This window comes from Phyllostomus hastatus, unplaced genomic scaffold, assembly GCF_019186645.2.
Source record: "Phyllostomus hastatus isolate PE091 unplaced genomic scaffold, TTU_PhHast_1.1 phas_contig_80, whole genome shotgun sequence".
Classification (NCBI taxonomy): domain Eukaryota; kingdom Metazoa; phylum Chordata; class Mammalia; order Chiroptera; family Phyllostomidae; genus Phyllostomus; species Phyllostomus hastatus.
The window spans coordinates 40,297,810-40,316,833 of record NW_025333960.1 but is presented as its reverse complement, the minus strand read 5'-3'; the positions used below and the strand labels follow the sequence as shown (position 1 = coordinate 40,316,833).

The 19,024-nt window shown below is 49.2% G+C and overlaps 1 pseudogene; it reads right to left on the bottom strand.

Annotated features, from left to right (window-relative positions):
• Window positions 1-4,679: 4,679 nt before the first annotated feature.
• On the bottom strand, window positions 4,680-15,644 carry LOC123825974 (annotated as a pseudogene).
• Between the last annotated feature and the right edge of the window lie 3,380 nt (window positions 15,645-19,024).

The following is a 19,024-nucleotide window of genomic DNA, read 5'->3' as shown; positions in this document are numbered from 1 at the left end:
TTTATTCAGCAATGACAATTAACCAGAGTTAAGCCACAGCTCCCTGTCCGGCTCTTCTGCTTTCCAACCTTAGGTACTTCTATAGGCCTTCTGGGACAACTGTCGCCTCATTTAGCTACAATAGAGTGGCTTTTTCTGTCTCATCAGCCACGACACACCATTACCACCTAGATAACTGCGTTAATGCCCTCTCACAATAAGATGATGTGAGTGAACACAACACTTATTTGGATATGATCCTGACTTTATTCACATTCCCTTAACTCAGGTTTATTGACGGCAATTGACAACTCGGTCTTTAGAATTTCGGTGTGCCATAGCCGACTTTGTGGGAGGACTGGAGATGAACCTGCCCTCAGACAGACTGCTTCAAAACATTCCGTTCCTTCAGGTGAGACTAGCAGAAAAAAACAGCCCAATAGCAGTAACAGGAGCAAAAACTATATTTCTTGACAGGTCTGGGAAAACCAGACGGGCGCAATTGCCTGGAAAGAAGGCAATGGCTGGAAAATCTCTGTATCCTCAGGACATTCCTCTACTCAGAGGGCTGAACTTTTTGCTGCAATTATGGCCCTGCAGCAATGGCCCAAAGAAGCTTTAAATGTAGTTTATGACTCTGGATATACTGTCTATACTATTCAACATTTACATCAGGCATTAATTAAGACTTCAATTGACTCAAATCTGCTTAACTTATTTCAGACTTTACAGTCTCTCCTTGACAAGCGAGAACACCCCCTCTTCATTACTCATATTCGATCCCACTCAGGCCTGCCCGGCCCCTTGATGGATGGTAACAGTAAGGCAGATGCCTTAGTTAGCCTCCTCACTGCTTTCCAGCAAGCAGCAGCTTCTCACCAGTTTTGTTTTGTTTTTTCATCAGAACAGCTAGGCACTTCAAAGACAACCTGATATTCCCCGTTCTCAAGCTGAGCAAATTATTAAAGAATGCCCTGACTGTCAACCCCTCACTAAGGCACCTCCATCCGCAGGAGTTAACCCTCGAGGACTAAGTTCTTAAATGATTTGGCAAACAGATGCCACTCATTACTCTCCCTTGGGAAAATTCAAATACATTCATATTTCTATTGATACTTACTCTAGTGCCCTACATGCATCTGCTTTAACAGGAGAATCTGCTAAAAATATACAAGCCCATTGGCTTGAGGCCCTTAGTCATTTAGAACGGCCTCAGCACATTAAAACTGGTAATGGCCCAGGATATCTTGCCCATTCTACTCAAGCCTTCCTTCAGCGTTGGAATATCGAACATAAAACAGGAATACCTTATAATTCAGCTGGTCAGGCAATTGTTGAACGGGCACATCATACCTTTAAAAATCTTCTTAAAAAACAAAAAAGGGGGAGTCAAGAGTCTACCCCCCAAAATTTGATTATGTTAACTATGCTCACCTGTAATTTTCTAAATTGTGATGGATCAATCTGTACTCTAATTGAGAAACATTTTCAGAAGAAAGAGCCAAAGTCATCTTATACTCAGGTTTTATACAGAAATCCGCTGGGAAATGGCTCTTGGCAAGGCCCTGTAGACCTCTTAACATGGGGAAGGGGTATGCTGTGTTTCCATCCCTACAGGCCCTGTCTGGCTTCCAGCTAAAAGGGTGAAGCCTCATCATGAACAAAACAGACATCAAGCTCCATTACCTGGAAATGAAAACCAGTCAGCTAACAGACCAGACAGCCCATTTGAAGAAAACAAGCACTGGATTCCGGTGCCAAAAAAATGTGGTTTATGTTGCTAAGTATTTACTAGTTTATTTTTCTGTTCTTATTGACACTTTGTGCTTTCCTTTAAAGGAACAACTTTATGCTGCAAGCAAAAAGCAATACAGTAATTACTATCAGCTTTCCATAGTAACTACAATTGGCCTGTGTACACAGGAGGGGATTTATCATACTCTCAATCCCCCTCTGGTTCCTCCTTGTACTTTAGACAGTAGCTGTAAAGACTCAGTCTCTTGGTCTTTGTGCAGAGGACTGAGTACCACTGTTGCTTTTCTCCCTGAAAGTTCTTTTATACTGGAGAACTGGGGAGCTAATTGGAAGGTGCTGGCTAAGCGTGTCACAACAATAGTTTCGGCTCTGCCTCAATTCCCATATACTAATACGTGGTGGGAGGGGCCCAGTACCAGGGCACCTATTATCAGAATTGTTTCTCCCAAACACACTAGCCCTTGGCATTACAACTCTTGAAAAATAGGCCTGCCTTTCATTGCTAAAAAATGCCTGTATAAAATTTTTTTTTAATATCTCTACCAGGATGGCCCTCCAAAACAGGATTAGGTCGCGGTTTGTACCCCTCACCCCTACTTGTTTTTGTCAACTCCAGGGACAGCTCAAGTCTTTTACAATAAATCAGCAAAAATTTATTCTCTGCCTGTCCCTGCAGGCTCCGTATATGCCAGCTGTCTTACTCATCTCAATATTGCTCAGTTAAGCCTTACTACAGTTTATATAGTTAAAAGACAAACTCACGTATGGGTGCCAGTTAATGTAACCAGAGAATGGGAAGATCCCAATGGTGTAGTAGCACTTAACAATGCGCTAGCCGCTTTAAGAGTCCAATGGTTCGTTGGCACCTTAAATGTGTTTATTGTCTCTGCTACAGTTGTCGCAGCTACTGAGGCCACGGCAACCGCTGCCCTCATTGAGTCAGTCAAACTGCTCATACTTTGATGTTCTCTTAACCAATTCCACTTTAGAAATGCTTCAACATGCCCAGATTGATCAAAAACTCCTGACTCGCCTGTCTGCAATTGAATCATCCCTCAACTGGATCGGCAAATGCCAGGACACACTAGTGACCTGTCAGCAGCTGACCTGTGATCCTGGTTTCTCCAAACTGGGTGTCACCCCACTACAGTAGAACTCCAGCCAATACCCTTGGAGTGATATTCAACGTCACCTATGAGGAGCTTTTTCTACTAATTTAAAGGGACAAAGTAATAAATTGCAACTGAGGTTCCGCTAACAGTTGCAGGACATTCAACGCTTAAGTAAGCAGGAGATTTTTCAAACACTTAATAATAATCTCGACTCACTAAACCCCAAAAATTGGCTTGATGGACTCAACCTAAGATTGTGGGTCACTGGAAACATCAGTTGTTTACTGAATTTAATAATGCTTTGTATATTCCAATGCACTTACAAATTATTTGCCCAGGGTCGCAAAAGAGACCAGCAAGTAGCAAGTCTTGTGGGATGCGTCACCACAACAGCCTTAACCAAAAGAAAAAAAGAAGGGGAGTTGTAGGGGACCGGTTTGTTTCAGTCTGGCAAATGTGACTCAGCTCTGTATGGAAAACTTATAGCAGGAGCCAGACCTTCAAACAGAGTTTTCCAGTGGGAACCAGGCCTAGAAAATGCATACAGACTGTGATGGCTTGCTCTTGCTAAAACTCCATCACCCTGGTCTGAAACAATAAATGTGTATTGTCTGCCTTCAAGGTAATTTCCCAAACCTATGTGAATTTTCCCAAGGACAGAGCTAATCAGCTTGCCGCCTTTCCCTTCTGCATGTTTTCATTTCCTTGATTGTACCTGAAATGCAGACAATAATATTCTGTGTAATAGATAATAAATCCTTCTTTGATGTAAGACCCTAGAAAAACAATAAAAGCCTGTCTAGGCAAGGGTCGGGGCGCTCTCCTCTTGAGAGAGTGGCCATGCCATCCCCCTTTTTCTCCGCAGGATTGCTGTCTCCTGTGCATTTGTTCTCGCCTTCGGTCACAACAGGTGGACCCTGCTGGCCCGAGTCCGCCACAGATGGTAAAACACTATTTCTGGGTGTGTTTGTGACGGTGTTTCTAGAAGAGACGAGCACCTGAATCAGTGGACTGAGTAAAGCAGATGGCCCTCACTAATGTGAGGCTGGCTAATGTGGGTGGGCCTCATCCCGTCCACCGAGGGCCTGAACAGAACAAAAAAGGTGAGGAAGAGTAAACTTGGTTTTTGCTTGATGGGACATCTGTCTTCTGCTCTTGGACATCAGCGCTCCTTGCTCCAGAACTTTTGGACTCACACTGGGCTTTAACTATCTGCTTCCTAATAGTCAGGCCTTCAGACTGGGGCTAAATTACATCAGCGGATTTCCTGGTTCTCCAGCTTGCAGATGGCAGATCCTGGGACTTCTCGGCCTCCATAACTATGTGAGCCAACTCCTGTACTCAATCAATCTCTCTTTCTAGATAAATAGATAGAGAGATAGAGATATCCTATTGATATCAATATCCTATTGATGTCCTATTGGTTCTGTTTCTCTGTACAACCCTAATATAAGGCGGTACATGATACCATATCACCAGTGATGTTAACCTTGACCACTTGGCTAAGGGGGTGTTTGCAAGATTCCCCCACTGTGTGAACTTACTAGTTTTCCCTTTCTATGCTCTGTCCTCTGGAAGCAAGTCACTAAGTCTGGCCCTCACGTGGAGTAGAGGCAGGAGTAGGTTAAAGGTTCCCCTCCTGAAAGTGAAAGTATCACCATACACTGTTTGGACTTTTGTAAGAAAGTCTTGTCTCTCCTCCTGCATGTATTGAGTTACCCAACCATTTGTTTAAATCAATATGGATTTGTGTGTAAATGACATTTTCTTGTTGGCCTCTGAACTCTTTATTAGCTTCCTGCCCCCACAAGGGGTTCCCCACTTCTGCTGCCTTTAACGCCTCAGAACTTTGGTGTTGTTGACCTCAGGCAACACTTTGCCATCCACAATCCCCTAGGTCACGGTCTTTTGGGTGGATTGCAAGGAGTGGCTATTGTCCAGGGTGTCACCGAGATTGAAGTCCTCCCCTTTTACCAGCAGGCAGTGTAGGTAGATCTCGGCCTCCGGCTTGACCTCGATGTTCAGCAGGGCCTTGTACTCCTGGGCCTGGCACTGCCCCTGTGCCCAGGTCTTGGCCAGCACTGACTCCAGGTGCAGCAGGATCTCATTGAGCTGATCCGTCTGCCTGGCATAGCACGTCTTCACCTGCTTCAGGCTGTCCTCCAGACTGGCCTGCAGGTTTCTCATTGTGTCTAGTTAATCTCCAAGGACTGAACTTTATGTCTCAGCTCCACGAGTGTCATCTGAGCAGCTCCCATCTCAGTGGTCTGCAAGACAACCACTGTGGTGTGCTCCTCAGTCTGCGGGGACCAGTACTTGTCTAGCTCTTCTTGCTTTTTTCCTTCCAGTTCATCACACTGGGCCTGGATGTCCCCTATGATCTTGCTGGGGTTCTGAGATTTGGGAGCATCCAAGTCCATGCTCAACTCAGAGCTGGCAGTCTGGTTTTGGAGACCATTCACTTCCTCCTCGTGGCTCTTCTTCATGGAGAGCAGCTCCGCGTCGATCTCTGTCTCCAGTTGCAGCCAAATTATATTGGTGTCATTAGTGACCTTTTGGATCCCATGGATGTCACTCTCCACAGACTGGCACATGGCCAGCTCCATCTCACACCTGACTCTGAAGTCATCAACAGCAAGACAAGCACTGTCCACAGAACTTGCAAAGATCAGAGTTCTCAGGTCCTCAATGGTCTTGAAATAATGCCCCCAGTCTCTGAGCTGGGCCACTTTTTCTCCAGGTGTTCCCAGATTTCGCTCTCCAGTTTCTAATTATCAGCCTCCAGGCTTCTCACCCTCTCCAGGTAGGAGGCCAGGTGGTCACTCTGGCCTTGCATAGTCTCCTTCTACCTCTGGATGACCCCTATGCCTGCCAGACCCCAGTCATCTCCATAGCCAGGGTCCCAGACTTCCCAGCTGCCCTGCACCCTGGCAGAGCGGGACACAGAAGATCCGGGAGCTCAAGCCCCTGGCACCTGCATAGACACTGGCCGAGCTTCTGGCCAGCCAGACCCAGTGGACTGCACGAAGCCCAGGGTCCAGTAGTTTGTGGAGAAGCTGGGGCAGGTGCTGCAGCTCATGTTGTTCAGGGAGGAAGGTGAGAAGCCAAGACTCAGGTTCAAGCAGCAGTCTAAATGCCCCTTTAACACTCAGGTTTGCTGCCTCTCCAGAAAGTCCTTGGTGTAACTCTGGGTAAGATCTTCTCCTCATTGTTGCACACCAAGGCCCGGTTCATCTTCCTCTCCACACTGAGGCTTGCACTATTTGCTAAGCCCAGAGTGTCTTGCACATGCCTTTCCTCCACCCAAGTCCCGCCTGTTTTTCAATGCCCAGCTCAAAGATCAATCTTCAGTGAAGGATCGCCCAGCTCCAAATCTCTCCCTCTCCCTCCCCTCTTCTCTCTCTCTCTCAATCTCTACAACATCAAGCGAGTGCGTTATCCAAACTGGCACTTATGTATCTCTTATAATTCTATTATTTCCTTAAAGAAAGAGAACATATTCTTTTCTTTTCTTTTTGCCTTCTCCAATAGCCAGTACCCAACAATGCCATTCATTAAACTGAACAGAATCAGAGGATCAAATTCAGATAGAACAGGACAACCCCAGACAGGCTTGCATAAATTCTTTAATCCATGCTATTGTAAGGAGTCTGAAGGTCTGTGTCCTCCAGGCCAAATACCAAGTCTTTTTTATTCATGACCAAAAATATCTAATTCCTTTTGTTTCTCATACATATTCCATTAGTCAATTGGATCAACATTTGTAATCAAGGAATCAATGGACTAATATTGATTGACTAATTGCAAAATGTGCTAACATTTACAAAGCATGCACAGGCTCCTTGTCCTGGCAGGATGTGTGTGAGGACCAGAATTGTTTCCCTGGCTCGTCACATGAGAAAAGAGCCCTTGGAGTGTAACAATGCAGGACTGTAAATGTGGGTTTATAGAGGAAAACAATGGGAGGTGAGCTTGAGGGGGGTGCAGTACACCTTCTGATTCTACGCATGTTGTCCCAGCGATGCCCTGGTCCCCTCAGCCACCCTGTCACTCTTGCCTCATAAATGCTCGAACTAATGGAATTGCTGGTCAGTGCAGAGGGCAGGCCTGCCCCCTCACACAAGCCTTGAAGGAAGGGTTCTCAGTGGCCAGACCAAGTGTGTGTGGTGTGTTTTGGTGGAGGGGTTGGTGGGAAAGGGGTTGCTCCTCCCAATACCCGGCGAACTTCAGACCTAACTCAAAGCTGTGTGTCTCTGTATTCACCGAAATGACCATTTGCTGAAGCCACCAGCTTGCTGCTCCGCTCCCAGCTCCATGACTGGCTCTGAGCATGATCGGGTGTCCATCACTTCAGTGTCTCTCCTCTGCACCTTTTACCCTTCATGGGGGACTTTGTCACTGGCAGGGAACCTGACCACTATGAAATTGCCTGGCTCCCCAGGCTCTTGGGTGACGCTGGAGGGTCATTTCAAGCTTGGTTCCAGGAGTTGTAAGGTCGTGAGAACCTCCTGAGGAGTTCGTATGATGTTGCCATCTGTTGACAATGTTTCCGTCCTCAGCCCTGTGAGTAGAATTGTTAAGAATGTTCTCCTGCGTCTGCCCCAGAGAAGGGCTCCTTTTCCCATGCTTGGGAGCTGAGCAGCAGGCACTCACAGCACCAGGGTTTCTATTCACGAGTTCGTAACACTGCCAGCATTGTTCACAGTTAGGCCGGACATAACATAAAATTATTGTACACAGGTTGCCAAGAGTTGCAATGGCAGAGAAAATCTGTTCCAAATACTTTGATGCCAAGTGGCCAAGGTACCTCACTAGGCCTGTACCGTATTCCATGTTCAGGAAAGAGATGGAAATTTTATAGGCAACTTACTGAGCAAATTAAGGTTTCTTTTAGCATCCTCAGTCAAAATAAAAGAGCATGGACTTGGGCACGCAAGAGGCAGGGCACTAAAGTCTGGCCCAGGAAATGTGCTCCTACCTTCCCTCCCCCGAGGGGCTACGGATAGGGTCCTCTGGAAGTCCATCAGAGGCCAACAGTCCAATCATCTCAACATGCATTTTTAAGTTCATGATAATTAATTTTATGTGCCTACCTTGGCTGGGCCCCAATACTCAGAGAGCTGGCCAAGCATTATTCTAGATATTTTTGTGAATGTGTTTTTTGAATTTAGATTAACATTTAAATGGGTAAACTTTGAGTAAAGTAGATTACCCTCCATAATGTGGGTGGGCTTCATGCAATTAGTTGAAGGCCTCAACAGAACAAGTACTGCCTTCCACAAGCAAGAAAGAATTCCACCAGAAGGATGCCTTTGGACTTGAACTATAACTCTTCAGTGGGTTTCCAGCCTGCCAGTTTGCTCTGAATATTTTGGACTTAAACAACCTCCACAACTGCATGAGCTAATTCCTTAAAATAAATCTCTCTTTTTTTTTAAATCACAAATCTTTTTTAAAAAATATTTTATTTATTTATTTATTTTTTTAGAGAGGGAAGGGAGAGAGAAAGAGAGAAACATCAATGTGCGGTTGCTGGGGGCCGTGGCCTGCAACCCAGGCATGTGCCCTGACTGGGAATCAAACCTACGACACTCTGGTTCTTGGCCCACGCTCAATCCACTGAGCTACGCCAGCCAGAGCATAAATCTCTCTTTCAATATACAGGTGGATGGATGGGTACATATGTAGGTGGGTAGATAGACAGACAGACGGGGTAGAGTTACAGACATCTTTCTGGTCTTATTTCTCTAGAGAATCCTAACTAATTCACAGTTAACTCCTGTTTCCATGGAGGGCACTCAGAGTTTTGTGGTGTTGGTTTTCCTAAAAATGTCAGCTGAGTTCCTAAGCCCCCAAAGCCTCTGCTTTACCCCTGTCATTCAAAGGCACTGCTCTCGTCCCACACAAAGTCTTACTTGCCCCAAATCTGGTCTCCCTTGTCCTTTTTTTGGCTGGTCTTCAGGTCTCTGCTGGTTCCGTAAAGTGAGATCTCCTTCATTCTTGCACGTCAGGTCAGGTCTAGGCGAGTTGTGGACAAGACATGAGGGGACACACATTCTACAAATCTCGCTTGGATCGTCACACTCTTGGATTCCAAGACACTCCAGTTTCCATCTCACCGGGCAGGTAAATGGAATCACACTGATTCCACCTGGGGGGACTGGGCCGACTCCCTCCAGGGCAGACATCCGTCTCTGCAGCAGCAGCAGCAGCAGCAGCAGCAGCAGCAGCACAAGAGCATAAGCTCTGGTTTCTAGTCACGGGCAACAGGTGATGCCGCCCCCAGCCTCTCTAAGTCTGCTTTCAGAATATATTCACCTTATTATTATCACCTTCCCTCCTAGTTACCCAATTTCTTTGCCTAACATGGGCATAATCCCATGAGCTCTGTCTGCTCCATACAGTCTCAAGGGCCACAGTCTTTAGCCCCATGGAAATAATGATGACTCCTTTTTAGGGGGTGCTCACTAGGTGGCAGACGCTGTGCTAAAAACTTTGCCTGCATCCCCTCATTTAGCTCTCACAAGAATCCCCTAAGTCACTCAGGTAACAAACAATGGGGCTGGCCTGGTCCTGGGGACTTCCTGGGACATGGAACATGATTGGGCAGTGCTGCAGGAAGTGGGGGAGCTCGACCTGGGGTCCCAGATCTGAACCATGGAAGCCTGAAGTGTTAACCAATGGACTGCCCCTCACTGGAGGACAGCATGGCCCAAGGCCCCACAGCTCAAAGCCATCCAGGAGGCAGAGAAGGAGGCAGTGAGGCAAGGCAAGTGGGAGGTTAAACAGTCAGGGAGAACCCCGGGCTCATCTCAAGTGCCCGCCACTCCCGAGGCTGTGCCTCTCCTCCTGCGAGTACTCCTTGTCCCACCAGGCTCCCAGCCCTCATTCTTTCTGCATGCTCTGGTTCAGACCAGCTTTCAGGAAGCTCCGCTCAGTGAGCATACATGTGTTCTTATTTTTTTAAGTAAAAGATGTTCTGCATGAGTTCGCCTCTCCATGGTGAGTAAACAGCATCCTGTTGAACAGACGTTCTTACCCGGCCTATGACATAGGGCTGCCCTTGGGGTTGATGACAGGTATGTGGAATGCTCTTCCCCTGTGCTAACTGGCCCAGCCCGCTCCGCTTTGGTGGTTACTAGGCCTGCTTCCCCAGACCTGCTGCCACGGCCCCACTGTTGCACTGCCCACCCTCTCTTCTCCTTACCATGCAACCTGCTTGCTCTGCACCCACTCACCACCTGCTTTGCTGCAGGCTGGAGACCTGGCTACCCAACCTCTGGGAACCAGGGAGACAGGGCCCGAGGGAGGCCAGGCTGGGGGGAGGGGGCTTCCCTGTAACTACATGCACTGCTCGCTTGGCCTCGGGAAGGCCCATCTGTGACCTGAATTCAAGCCCTTAAAAAGGTAGGTCATGGCTGAGAATTAAGGGAAATAATATAAGAACTTATCATATGTAAGTATACATTTACATATCTATGTTATAGATATGTGTAGCACCTTATATAAAAAGCATTCAGCAAATAGTGCTTTAATATTCTTATTCCGACTGCCCTGGAATTCATTGTTCTTTCCACCTATCTCTTCCGCAGTACTGAGGATGTTAAATCCGTTAACACAATGTACAATCAGGTCTCTATATTGTTCTAGCCACACTTTTAGCACCGCCATGGAAAAAACCATCTTTCTCATTTACAGTCTCTTTGGACCCTGACGACCCTCTGAGGCTGCTCAGCCAGACTGCCCTGCTTTTCAGGGGCGGGACAGAAGCCCGGCCAGCGTCCCGCAGCTCCCTCCCTTCTCCGTGTAAGGAGCTATGCCGGCATCACAGGCATCCGGAAGGCTGGGACAGGAGCCGAATCCAAAACCCTTGGGATTTGATAAGCATGGTTGAGGTGAGGTAATTGGAAGTACAAGTGGCCTTTCTGACCCTTCGAATTATAAAGAATGTGGTGAATTGAAAAACTGAAAAATCGAATCCTTTACAATGTTCACTTAGGGAATTTGCCTTTAAAAATCTTTTTTTTGTGTGACTCCTTTTTCACTGGTAAAGATCAAGTGAATAATCACCCCTTTATTCGTCCATGTTGCAAATCTAGACTGCCCCGTGCCCATGTGGCCCAAGCCCACCACGGAGAGAGAAGCCCGCATTGTTGAGGCAAAGGGGGTGCAGTGCTCTCGATGCCAGCCGACCTGGCATCAGACCGGTTGCCCTCTCAGTCTGTCTTCAGCCGTGATGCCTCCCAAGGCACAGGCTGAGCTTCACTCACACTGGAGAGGGACCCGTCTCCCCGACCCTCCCCGGAGGCAGGGGTGGGAGGGATGAGAAGGAGCGGGGCTTGGCAGCGCAGGTGCGTCCCATCCTCGCTCTCATTTCGGGAGCGGAGAGTGGAGACACCCTGACCACATGCCTCTGGATTTCCAGCTCCTCAGAGGGCCACCTGCCCCAGGCGACAGACAGTCGTGTTTGAATATTACTCTGTTCATCCAGCTCCCTTTATTGAAACTAGGACACGGTCAGAGGGCGTTGGGGTGCCTTGGCCTCCTTTCCCTCCTCTCCACTCTGGACCCCATCTAAACAAAGGTTCAGAGTTCATTTGGGTGGGGAACAGGTCTCCTATTAAGAGCCAAATTCTGAAAGGGAGGCTCTGAGCGCTCGGTCTGATCTCATGGCCTGAAGAGACCCCGAGCCCTGCGGCCTCCACCCCAGCAGCAGTATGAATGGTGGCTCCTCAGCAGAGTGACCTTGGGCAAGAAGCTGCTGGCCTGTCTGGCTCCGCCCAAGATGACGCAAACTGGAACGCCAGCAAGGACGAGGCCTGAACAGCACCAGCACAGGGTGGAGGCTGCCCAGAAAAAGGGTCCTGTGATCCCCACCCTGTCCCATGTCGCACTCTTCCTCCCTCCCTCCCACCCACCTGTGACGTTCTGCACCCAGCTCCAAGGGTGTACGAGGAGGGAGGACACAGCGCAGCTGGCAACTTGGAGAATGTACTCAGACTTCCCAAGAAAAGAGGAAAAGCTCCTGAGATCACCGCCGTGGGGGAGGAGGGAACAGAGGCTTTGTGAGGAGGAATGGGGGTTGAAGGGAGAAAGGTTATCAGAAAGGCTCAGAAAGACCAGGCAGCTTCCTGCATGACTGGAGGAACTTGGTGGTCACCTGAAAACCACCGTCCTCCCAGGGCGAAGGCTGGTGTTATGTTAGAGCTGGAAGGGGCTCAGGACCCGTGGCTTTGACTGCTCTGGGGTCACACATTGCCTTGAGACGCTGGTGAAGGTGGGGGCCTTCCCTGAGAAAAGGCATATGAGTTTCTTTATATGTACACCACACACACACACACACACTCTACATACACTTGCAGGAGGCTCACAGACCTCTCAAAACTCATCTCCGGGGCCCTCAAGAGCTACAAATCTCTAGCCTAAGAACTTTGCTTCTAATCCAGTGTTCTTAGCCAAGGTCAATTTCACCCCTGCATCTAGCAGGTAGAGGCCAGGGCTGCTGCCAAACATCTGTGGCTACGGGACTACCGCCCATGGCAAAGAGTTATCTGCCCCAATTAGCCCTGACATCAATGTCAAGGACCCCGCTGGACTAGAAGTCCAACCCATTGTCTCATCACAGAAAAGTGAAAGAACCTGCCTACGATGGTGCAAGACAGACCAGGACTACCAACACTGGATAACAATGACAGCTCAATGGTTGCGCATTTATTACGTACCAGACACTAATCTAGGCACTTTACATGAATAGATTCACTTACTTCTCACAACTGTCCTCTGAGATGGCTGTAGTTATGCCCATTTCACAGATAAAGGAATTGAGGCAAAGAGAGGTTCAGTGTCCCCTCGCCCCGAGGCCAGTAAGTGGTGAAGCTGGGGCAGAAACCCAAGCATTCTGGCTTTCTGGTCAGCCCGGCCATTAACCCCCATAGCACACTGCCAGGACCCTGATGACGCATGCTCCAGCAGGTCAGCACAAAGCTGCATCTTCCTGGGGTGCAACACTGGTCCTGTGAAGTCCTCTCTTATCTGGGCTCCGGCTTTCGCTTCTTATCATTTTAGGCTTTGTAGTTCCTGGTTCTCTTCTCTAGTCTGATTTCCCCTCTTCCTAAGTAGATCTTACATTTTTACAGTTATTTACACTTACAAAATACCATCATCCACTGCTTCATCTAATCTGTAAAACCACTCTGTAAAGCAAACAGGGCACTTTGCTGATGACAAAAGTGGAGAGCAAGGTCCCTGGGCCGGCACATGGTCAGGGCCGTGACAGGCGGTCTCTCGGTGCCACAGGTCCCAGAGCTCTGCCTCCTCCCCTGACCGCAGCCACCAGCCAGGTCAGCTCCCATGAGAACAAGAGCGACCCAGGAAGCCCGTGGCCTTGTCCTGCCACCACACGGGTCTCTGCAGCCTCTGTGGCATGGGAACCCTTACTCACACACCTACTGCATTAAACATTTTACCAACCTTCAAGAAGCAGAAAGTTTGGTCAGCAATGCCTGGCTTTCAGTGAAATATATGTATTTAATCTTTGCTAATAAGGTGAAGCAATCTAAAATTCCCAAGTGCCATTCCAGCTCCTAAATTGCTTCATCTGTCTCCCTTCTTGCTCTTTACTACACTTTCTTGCTAGCAACCACGTATGTTGGTGGTGGTGGTGTTCTGTTTTGATTTTTCTAAAACTGAGCTATGCTGGGCCGACCGCCAGCTAGTGCCCCCTCCCCACTGGAAACTACACCCCTCCACCTGTCCTCGGGGTCTCCTCAGAACCCATGTGCCATTCAAGAGTCCAATCTGCAGTTCGTATCTTGTCTTGGCAGAAGTCTCTTTGGCACAAAAAAAAAAAAAGAATGTTGCTAGTATCTGGATAAGACTTGGCCACTTTAAACAATGTTCAAAACAAGATTCCAGAACAGAAAAAAAAAGTTCCAGTTCCCCTCACTTCTTCCCCACAGCAGTCAGGCCTTTCCTCCTGAGCCTGCGCAGTGAGTGAGCAGCCTCGAGCTGGAGATGAAACTGAGTGAACGCTTCGTTTTCCTTAATTTACTCCTGGGTGTATGCATTGGCGCGTTCAACTGCAGACCCCTAGCATCTATTATAGTTTACTTTTTATACTTCGACGTGTTTTGAAAAAGATGGAAGGCAGATGCAGCAGGCCTTATTGGTAAAGATCGTAATTCAGCTCAGTTTAATTAGGTTACCGTTATCTTTACATTCTGCGGACTGCCGTGCTTCAAGCACAAGCCTCCTGCCCGTGGGACATTTCAGGTCTCTTTGGAGGGAAGATACTCACCTAAGAAGGAACTGGGGACTCATGACCAGTCTCCCTGAACTCACGAACGGGTTACCTTGTGTTGGTTAGGATTATTTCAGATACAAGAGACGAAAAGTCTGCTGCAGCAGAAGAGAAAAAAAAGTGGGCCTGTCATTCTCGAGACAGGAAAGCACAGGGACAGTAGCTGTCTCAGGGACAGACACCCAGGGCTCCTCTGATGGGCCAGGAGCCTCTCTCCTACTCTTGACTCTGCCCCTCCGCGTGAACCCCCGGATCGGCCTTTGCAGAGAGCAGGCCGCGAAGCCGTAGGTACAGCATGCGCGTGCGCAGTGAACGATGGCTCGGAGGGTGAAGAGCACGTGCAGTAAGAGCGGTAAAATCCTGGGCTTATCTGAAGGCTAACACCCCCGCCCAGAGAGCGACGTAAACGACCTGTACCTATCGGGACTGAGGAAAACATGTTCATGAGAAACTGCAAAAACGACACGACTTTGCAACCAAAAGCAGCGTAAGAGCAGAAGACTTTAGACCACGGACAACACTTGCTCCCGAAGAGCGAGTCACCTTGATACGCCCTGGATGGGCCTGGAAAGGGCTCCGCCGGGATCCCGTCCCTCTGACCCTCTGACTCGGCCTTGCAAGACGTAAGCAGTGCCCCATCGCCTCCCGGACCGGGACCTGATCTGGAGTCTCGGGACTCAGGTTCGTTACTTCTCCAGTTCTCCTGTGTGATGTTAGTGCTGCTTATTTCTGAGTGATTGTTATTGTTACTCGGCTGTTACAGATTTGGACAGAATCTGCAGTAATGAAAGCTGAATGAATAGCATAGTCACAGGTGTTGACTCGCTGTTATTTCCTGGTGCCTGTGTCCCCTGCAGGGCTGGCGGTTGTACGGGTGACCCGGTGCTTTCGTTTTTTAAGGCCTCTGGTCAGATGACCTGAGCAGGGTTCAAGGGCTGACTTATGGCAAAGACTCTATTGCGAAACACGCGCTTGCGACAGCCTTACCCTTCCCTGCTGTGGAGGCCTCCTCTAACTGTCCCTGGAGGCAGGACAGAATGGGACCAGACTGTCAGCAGCTCCAGTCATGCCTGCTCAGCAATCCCCAGGGGAAGGATAAGGCCTTTGTCAGTGCTTCACTGTGTCCAGATCTCAAGGTGCAACGGTGATTGGCCAGACTTCAATCATGGATTCCGTGGACCGGCCGTGGGGGCAGGGGAGCAGCTGCGATGGGCCAAGCCTGGGTCACAAGTCCCTCCCTGACCTGGCAGTGGACCACTGTCGGGCCAGCTGCAGCCGCACCACAAGCTTGGAGTTGGCGGGGTGCTCTTCCCCAGAGGAAGAGGGGTGGGCGGCACTGTTAGCAGAAGATGGGGCACAACAACAGATTTCCACTATAATTAGATTCCAAGAGCTCATTTGAAAGTGGTGGTTTGGGACTCAGATTACACTTCCCAATAAAAGCCATCTAATAACCACCCCTTCTATCTGTGTGCTGTTTTATGAGGCATCTTACCCATTGCGTCATTTGACCCCTCGGTAGCCCCGTGAGGTGAAGGGGAGGGGCGTCTCCCCGGCTGCCACATCTCACTCCCACCTGGAAAGACCCTCCATCGGGACAGTGCCTCCGTGCCGGTCCCCGGGAGGCCTGCACTCCAGACGGGGGAGAGAGAGGCTTCGGCCGACATTCTCCCATGATGGGGTGGGTGTCACCCTGGGCTGACTGCTCCTTCCAGGCCCGAGTGTTTCCTCTCCCTCCTCCCCTGACTTTGTCCTGGGCCCCACAGAGGCCACGGAAAGTGGACAGAGTCCCAAGACTACGTCCAGCGTTGTGAAGAAAGAGGGCTGAAAAAATGTCACCACCCAGCACCACACCATCTCTCAGGACAATATATGGGATAGCCTGAGGCTGAAAGGTGGAATGATACTCCAATAAATTTAATTTAAAAAAAATTAAAACTAAAAGAATTATGTTTTAAGAGATTGTTTCATGGAGAAGTGCTCACAATATAGTAACCGCATTTTAAAAACAAGTGATAAAATCCCACTCACGTGACCACACATGAAAACTACTGGAGGGCGATACATCGTCATGACAACGATTGCTTTCTCTGGGCGACGTGCTGACTTGCGGTTTTTCCGTCTTTATGCTTTTCTGTATTCTCGAACATTTCTATAATTAGCATTTAATACTTTGTCATAAAAAATAAGGGTACATTTCTTAGTTGATTATCTGTTTTAAGAGCTCTCTGTAGGAAAATCTTCGGCCCCTCACTCTGACGCTCAAGGCCCTCCGTAATCGGGGTCCAAGACCCATCCCCACCTTGCTGCCCGCTCCGCTCCTCGGGCCGCGAGTACCTGGATGGGTTTAACTAGGTCATCAGATCTTTCTCCCTGGTGCCTGCCCTGGCTGCGCTCCACTCTGTCCTGTGGGCCCCTCAAGCTCTCCTCCTCCTGCTCAAATCTCAGCAGTGTTTACAGTCCCACCTTCTCGAAGCCCCGGCCAGGCCTCCACAGGCCAGGTGAGCCAGAATAAGCACCTGATGCTCGACTCGTCATACGGCCTTTCCTGGCACCCTCAGTACCTCGGGCACGAAGAACCTCTCTTTCCCAAGAAGCCCCCCACCCCAGCGAGAGCTTAAGGCAGCCTTCTTACACACGCCGCGTGCCCGCCCCCCTTTCCACGGCGTGCTGTGGGAAGGGGAGTGATCTCACCAATGCGTGAAGAGCACCCTGGGCCCCCGAGGACTGCTGACCAGTGTTCACACTTCAGCCCACTTCAGTTCACTGTTCAGAGTGTCAACATTTGGAAGCCACTTCTGACCCTGAAGGCAAATAAGAAAGAAACAACCAATGCATCCAGTCATCGATTTACTCAGTGTTACACTTTTTCATTTTTTCGGTAGTTATTCATCCTGTTAACAATTTAAGCAACAAATACTTGAGCATCTGCTGTGTTGCAAGCGCATGCCTGGGTTCTGAGACTGCAGGGTGTACAAGTGGGTGCCTTCATGTAGCACACAGTCAACCTGGGGAGGCAGGTAACACAGCTATGGGCAGTAAAAGGCAAGACCAGCTCAGCCCTATCCCTACCACACACACTCACACACACTCACACAAACAAGTGTGTGCATGTGTTTTCACACCACCCAACTGGGCAGCAGCTGGGTGTCTTACATTTCCATCCTGACACTTAGCACCAGAGTTAGTGCAGACCCCACAGGTTAAGGGCTCAGTCCCATGAGACCGCCCCCACTTCAGACTCCAGTACCAAGTCCCAGTCGCACCTGTGCTTCTGATTGGCCAGCTATGACTCAGGAGTTCCCATGACCCCCTCTTCAGTTCCAATAATTTCCTGGAACAGCTCACGGGACTCAGGACACCTTGCTTCCGTGTACCAGTTTACTGTGAGGGGACGTAACTCGGAACCGCTCGGTGGAGGAGATACGCAGGGAAAGGTGAGGTACGGGGCAGCGCACAGGGCTCCCGCGCCCCCTCCAGGCACCGCCCTCCCAGCACCTGGACGTGTTCACCAGCCCAGACGCCCTTTAAACCGCACTGTCTAGGGGTTCTTGTGGAGGCTTCCGTCCACAGGCACGGCTGGTTAAAGCGTTGGCTATTGGTAATCAACTCACTCTCCAGTCCCTCTCCCCTCCCTGAAGGTTGGGAGGCAGGGCTCAAAGGCCAAGGCCCTCTAATCATGCCTTGGTCTTTCTGGTGGCCAGCCCACATCTCTTTAAAAAAAATTTTAATTGACTTTACAGAGGGAAGGAGGGGGAGACAGACAGACAGACATCACTTTCTTATTCCACTTATTCATGCATTCATTGGTTGATTCTTGTATGTGCCCTGACCAGGGATCAAACTTGCAACCTTGGTGTATGGGGATGATGCTCTAACCAAGCGAGCTACCTGGCCAGGGCCAGGCCCCGCCTTGAAGCTGTCTAGGGGCCCCCAAAAGCAGCCTCATTAGAGCAGAAGACAACCTTATTACCCAGGGACTGCCATGGGATTTGGAAACTGTGTGCCAGGAACCAGGGGAAACAACCAAATACGTACGTCTCATATCACAGGGAGTGTTTTATATTTCAACACCAAACAAAAAGGAGAAAGAGACATTTTCACATAGGAACAATCCACAGGCTGAGAGTTGACTCTCCACAGTGTGAAAGTCCGGAATGACGTACGTAAAGTCAGAAATGAAGGGGAAAGTTCGGCATGGTTGTAGCACAGCCTCTGAGTTGGGGCAATGGGAAAATTTCCTGCTGGAAGGATGGGCAGGGCCAGTGTAACAGGGTGCAGCCAAGTGGTGGGACCGGGGTGGGGGGTGGGGGGGGCGGGGGGGGCGGCAAATAGGGATTTGTAATGGGGTCCAGAACTCAGGGTGTCCAGGAAATATTAGAAATATATATATATAGGATGTCCTCACCCCCACAAGTCTGAGCTGGGGGATGGGATGCAGGGAGCAGGGCCATTGAGAGTTGTTTTGCATAGCAACAGTTTTGCAGCTGACCTCTAGCACGGTTGTTTAACATATCTATAACCTTGAACTGGTTTCATAGATAAGTTAAACAGCTGTGGCCCTGCTTTGAGCCAGGGGGATGGGAGTGACTTCAACCCATGATTCAACTGGGAGGCAACTCCCCCTGGTTAGAGAGCCGGTGTAAGAGCTTGGAGGTGATTGGCACCACATTACAGGGCCATACCTGCCCAGATGTACTTTGACAGCCCAGTAAAGCTGGAAGAGTATGGGAATGCTGGCAGCTGTGGCCATCTGTGGGAGGAGTTGGAAATGGTGCAGCAGAGGAAGAAGATAGGCGCTGGGATTTAAACCCAGACACGGCAGCCATGTGGGGCCTTTTTGGGACCATGTGGCTTGGGCAGAAAAGAACCACGGAAT